Below are 6034 nucleotides of genomic sequence, written 5' to 3'. Positions count from 1 at the left end.
AAGGGACTTGAAAAGATCAGGTAATGATGGAAACACCTAAATAGTGATTAATTTTATAAAACACAATGTATGGGAATGATTGTATGAAACACAATAATAGTGAAGGAAAGTGTAAAACACAATATATATGAGCTTTGTATGCAAATCAATGTAAAATAATTTGTTTATAAAAAGTTATCTTGCAGGAGAAGAAAATATTTCTTACAGAGTTTAACATGGAATTATTTACTATTTTAGGGAAATGCTGATCTCTATTATTACATACACATAAACATCTTATGCACACGTGTCTACATTCATGTATGTACTTAAATACATAATGTAGAGACAGACAGACATACAGTGAGAAAGAGAAACTTATGTAGAAAAGAAGCTTCAAGTCTCAAGCCCAGATGGTTTCATACATTCAGAGCCCTTCATTGTTACTCTGTAGTGGCTCAGAGGCTGCAGTGTATGCTAAGTGATTGCTTCCACATCTCTTTGCAGATCTTTGCCTTTGAGAAGTTAGAAAATAATGAATTCCACTGCCACACCCTCTCCGGAGGAGCCTTGTTCCCCAAATACCCTGATAACTCAGCAAATCATCCCTGGGCTCTACTGTGTGGTCTTCATTGCAGGGACCATGCTCAATGGAGTGTCGGGATGGATCTTCTTCTATGTGCCCAGCTCGAAGAGTTTCATCGTCTATCTCAAGAACATTGTCGTTGCCGACTTCCTGATGAGTCTGACTTTTCCCTTCAAGATACTCAGTGATTTTGGCTTTGGCCCCGGGCAACTGGATGTGTTTGTGTGTCGGGTATCAGCCGTGTTTTTCTACATCAACATGTATGTCAGCATTGTGTTCTTTGGGCTCATTAGCTTCAACAGATATTACAAAATTGTCAAGCCTCTCCGGGCTTCTTTCATCCAATCAGTGAATTACAGTAAAGCTCTGTCAGTGGCTGTGTGGCTGCTGACACTCGTGATCGCCATTCCAAACATAATTCTAACCAATCAAAGTGTTGAAGACGTTACCCAAATAAATTGTATGGATCTTAAAAGCCAGCTGGGACAGAAGTGGCACAAAGCATCAAGCTATATCTTTGTGGCCATTTTCTGCACTGTGTCCTTTCTGCTAATTGTGTTCTACACTGCTATCACACGGAGAATCTTTAAGTCCCAGCTTAGAGCCAGGAGAAGTTCTACTTCAGTCAAGAAGAAATCTAGCCGCAACATATTCAGCATCATGTTCGTGTTTTTTGTCTGCTTTGTTCCTTACCATATTGCCAGAATCCCTTACACAAAAAGCCAAACAGAATCACATTACAACTGCCAGTCAAAAGAAATCCTGCTTTATGTAAAAGAATTCACCCTGCTCCTGTCAGCTGCAAATGTATGTCTGGATCCCATTATTTATTTCTTTCTATGCCAACCATTTAGAAAGATCTTATACAAGAAGTTACACATCCAAAGAAACCCTGAAAATGATCTAGAAACTTCCAAAACCAAAAGGGGAAATACAACACACGAAAGCACAGATACTTTATGAAATCTCGTTTGCTTCTGAAATAAAATGCACGTTTGCATACTGAGTTCTTCAATTATAGGATGAGAGAAATCAACAAGAAATGATTGCATGACAGGAGATGTCAGCTCTAGGTATTACTATCCAATTATGTAAAATAGTAAAACTAAATGCATATTTCCATGATTTTTGTGACATCAAAGAATAAGTATCTATGAGCATACTTTTGTCTCAATGATGGCATTTCTTATTTCTGATAATAAAAATAGTATTATATACACACTGCGACTGTGCTGCAACCCCTAAGGCATATGGTGAATCTATCAGCTGCTCAGTGGGAGAATGATGGCAATCTTCTCCCATTAACTGCAATTAACCACCTCTGAAAACTCGCAGGAATGCCAGCTATTGATCGTTCCCGCTTGATGATATACAACAACAAGGACAATATACATTTATACTAAAGTTTAAATTTCTGGCCAGCTAATACAGAATTACAAATAGTATGTAAGGCAAAGAGACATAAATCTAATCCCAAAAGTCCATGTTCTTTCTCTAACCACAAGAATTAAGATGAAACAGTAATGTGTTTTTTCCCAGGGTCATTAAAGGTCGACTTAAATGTAGGACTGGTTTGATAAAGACCTAGAGGTCTGCTAGTGAAAAAAAGCCAAGATTTCCTGATACGAAAAAGCAAGATAAACAGATGCTCAGATAATCATCTAAAAGATAATTATTAATTGTTTACTCTCATGGCAATTTTCAAAGGAAAGCATATAGACACTTATTTTTTCTAAATATATACTTTTGTTAAGGTTGTTACCTTAGGGGCTGTAGTGGACTCTGTCAAAGGAAGGTAGATTTGGGATGCATTGTCAACAAATCCCCTATTACATGATGTAGACAAAAGCAAGGTGACTTGGAAACATACATACACACACAATTCTACAGGCTACTGGTATGAACTGTATACTAAAGAGAGAGAAAAATGCAGTACTTAAAACAAGAATTGTATTGGGAAAGTCTGCTATCAGAGATCTCTCCAGAGTACTAAAGAGCAGCAAAGTGAGCTTAGAGACTAAAGAGTGCCTGATCCGGGCAATTACTTGCTATGTATCAGAAAGCTAGACAATAACTAGGGATGATAGTAGAAGAACTGATGCCTTTGAGCTGTTGTGCTGGAGCAGAGTACTGAATACCATGGACTGCTAGGAGAACAAACAGGTTCATCCTAGAGAGGTTAAAACCAGGCTATTCCTGGGTTGGCTCAGGATACAGCAGGGTTCAGAACTGCTGTACATTGGGTCGCTATGAGTAGCAAGTGATTTGATGACACATAACAACAACAATTACTTGGCAACTGGACTTAATAAAATAAAATTTGAAATTTCCACAACTTTCTTGTAAGTTATCAAAACAATGTTCTTTCTCTTCTACTAACAGGGTAAAAGACTACTTTCAAATCTTCTTGCCAAACGGTTTTATAAGTAATTTTATAAGTAATGTCTGGGTACACTTCATGCTTCACTATTCATGTGTTAAATAAAGCAATTTTAATATCAAACTATACGACATTACAACATTTCTTCACAGTTAAAGAGATATGGAGAGCTTCTTCCATATATATGCTTTATTATGTACACTAATGAAAGGAAGACACAGAAAATTTGAAAATGCTGTTTGCCAGTGATACTTGACAAATACAAGTTGCATGTGCTGTAGTACCTAACTATTTTAAGCAGAATTTAGAAGCTACACACTAAATGTGTGATAGAGGAAGAGCTGCAAACGTCTCTATCCTCTTAACCTTCCTTTCACCCTTGTAAGAGTGTCCTGTTTGTAACTCTAGGTCAAAACAATATAGGATGAAATCATCAAGCCATGAAAAACTTGCTTACTAAACTAAGCTTATAATATTTCTGTGATTAAATGCATTTGCAAAAATAACTGACTACGGTTGTTCTTCACAATTCTTACTGGCCAAGACAATTATAGGGTTTTAAATACCTCCTTAGTGTACTTCAGGAGAAAGTAACATTTTTTTTTTCAAATAGTGCCTTTGTTACAAGGGTTTAACTGTGGTGCAAGAGGTGGGAGGTACAACCACCAGCTACAGGTGATACTATCAGGAGAGGTGACACAAAAAACACTATAAAATGTGTGTGCAGTACTTGTTTATAAAAAAATCTCTAGTAACTAGTTATAATAATTAAAAAAATATCATAATCAATTCGTTTGTTGTTCCTAGCAACGCTACAGCTGGGTCAAACATAATGTCTATGTTCAGTTCTTTGAGAAACTCCAAACTGTCTTCCAGAGTGGTTGTACCATTTTACAATCCCACCAACAGTGTATGAGAGTTCCAATCTCACCAAATGTTCTCCAACATTTACTGATTTTTGTCCTGTTAAAACTTTGCCACTGCTACTATGCTGAGATGGTATCTCACTGATGGAGAAATTGTGGTATAGTTACACAATGGGATACTATGTTGGGATACATAGTTACACAATGGGATAACACTCAGGAGCAACAATTTTGAAAAATATCACATAACATCACAGAGCCTGGAGAGCAGCAGGCTGTATTAACTAACTCAGTGTCATAAGGACAAATATTGTCTAAGACCATTATTGCAAAAATAGAAGAAAAACTAGTAAAATGTGTATGATGGTCCAAAGGGGGGAAAGGGCAGAAGCAGAGGGGTGAGGACAGGCATGGGAATCACAGGGTCTCACACTTTGATGAATAAAGGGTGGGGATGAAGGAAATGGAAAAGATCCAGTGGGGACCTGAAAAGACAGGGTAATAGTGGCTATAGTTCAATGGTGATTAATTTTATAAAACACAGTGTATGGTAATGTTTCTAAGAAACACAATGTGAATGAAGGAAAGTGTGAAATACAATGTATACCAGCTAAAACCACTAGTTTCAATTGCTGCCAATGGTTTTAGTTGGGTTGTTTTAGTTATAATATTGCAAAGTTAGTATTTGCAAACCTGTAGCAATAGGTCATATTTGATAATAACTAGTAATTAAAGGAAAATAAATAATGATGTACGAGAAAGACAACTAATAAGTAACATCAATGAATTTAAAAAAAAATTGGGAAAAAATTACCTGGGATTCCATATGGCAGGACCATGGGGGTAGATGGTGTCACCATACTGTCTGACAGGAGCACTACTGATATTACTGTTTTCTAACCATTTTCCAAAGTTGATTAAATGAAAAGCTCATTACTCTCAAGTCAATACCAATGCACAGACACCTCCCATCAAGTTTCTGGGACTGCACACCATGAGTATACAGAGTCACTATGCCAAAAGGAACTGGTCAACATAAGAGGCAACAGTGATGACAGAAATGGCGACTTCTGGGGAGAGTGGGGCTTCAGGTGATAGAGGCAGCACAGAGGATGCATTTATGACCTTCTGCAGTGTGGTGAAGCAAACAGAGAAGAGAGATTTGGTTTTAACATCCAAAAATCAAACTGAAATATTACCTGTCCTGGTTCCTCCTATTCAACTTGAACCCCTTTGAGGTTCTTCAAATAGATCCTGAAGACACAGATTTGGCAGTTCTCTATCTTGGTGCAGCCTAACAAAAATCAAGATGATGCTGACCAAGCACAAAAGGCCTTTGAAGCTGTGGACAAAGCTTCCAAGTTGCTACTGGATCAGAAACTAAAGAAGAGGGCCCTGGATGTAACACAGGCAGGAAGAGAATAACGTAGAACACACTGTAAAAGAGCGAAAAAAGAAGTTAAAGGAGGAAGGGAAACCTACAAATATAGATGATCTAGAGCTGCTCAAATAGGCAATATACAAACACACCATGAAGCTCTTTGCTGAAATGGAAATTAAAAGAAAGAGAAGCCAAAGAGATGGCACGAAAGTAAGCGGCAAAGGGAGGAAGAGATTGAAGGCCAAGAAAAAGCCAAACAAGAGAGGGAGTGGCAGAAAAACTTTGAGGAAAGTCGAGATGGTCAGGTTGATAGCTGGAAAAATTTCCAAGCAAACCCAAAAGGCAAGAAAGAGAAGAAAAACGGAACTTTCCTGAGACCACCAAAAGTAAAAATGGAGCAGCATGAGTGACCCTTTGGGGTCACAATCACAGAACCTTCCTCCAACTGCCTCCCTCCCCTCCTGCTTTGAAGGACTCATTCTTTCCTCCCATTTCTACCCAAACACACAGTACTATTTACTTTTTAGTCCGTTTCAATACAGTTTAATATCAAATCAAAGTAATTTTTTTGTACATTGAAATGAGGGGCTCGATTTTTAAAAAAATAAAAGACCTTCCCCACTCCCCACCCTACAATCAACCAGGATAGGAAGATGCCACCTTGGCATACCGTCTATTCCCACAGCCTGTAACTTAATATTTTTTTACTTCACTGGAATGGTGATGGTTAGAAACTTTGTGTCTGTTGTTGTTATGTGCCGTCGAGTCGCCTGCGACTCATAGCGACCCTATGTACAACAGCCCTAAACTCCGCTCTGTCCTGTGCCAATCGCACTGTCTCT

General features: G+C 38.1%; 1 protein-coding gene and 1 pseudogene across 1 annotated transcript in view; one reads left to right on the top strand and one right to left on the bottom strand.

The window, feature by feature from the left end:
• Positions 1-6034, bottom strand: part of MED12L (mediator complex subunit 12-like) — a 576790-nt gene that overhangs the window by 337977 nt on the left and 232779 nt on the right. The gene's annotated exons all lie outside the window — the stretch shown is intronic.
• Positions 4872-5602, top strand: LOC102865087 (annotated as a pseudogene).

Source organism: Elephantulus edwardii, unplaced genomic scaffold (assembly GCF_000299155.1).
Source record: "Elephantulus edwardii isolate Elephantulus edwardi_28Jun2011 unplaced genomic scaffold, EleEdw1.0 scaffold00272, whole genome shotgun sequence".
Classification (NCBI taxonomy): domain Eukaryota; kingdom Metazoa; phylum Chordata; class Mammalia; order Macroscelidea; family Macroscelididae; genus Elephantulus; species Elephantulus edwardii.
Note: the sequence above shows the minus strand (reverse complement) of the source record. Positions and strands in the feature narration are given on the sequence as shown.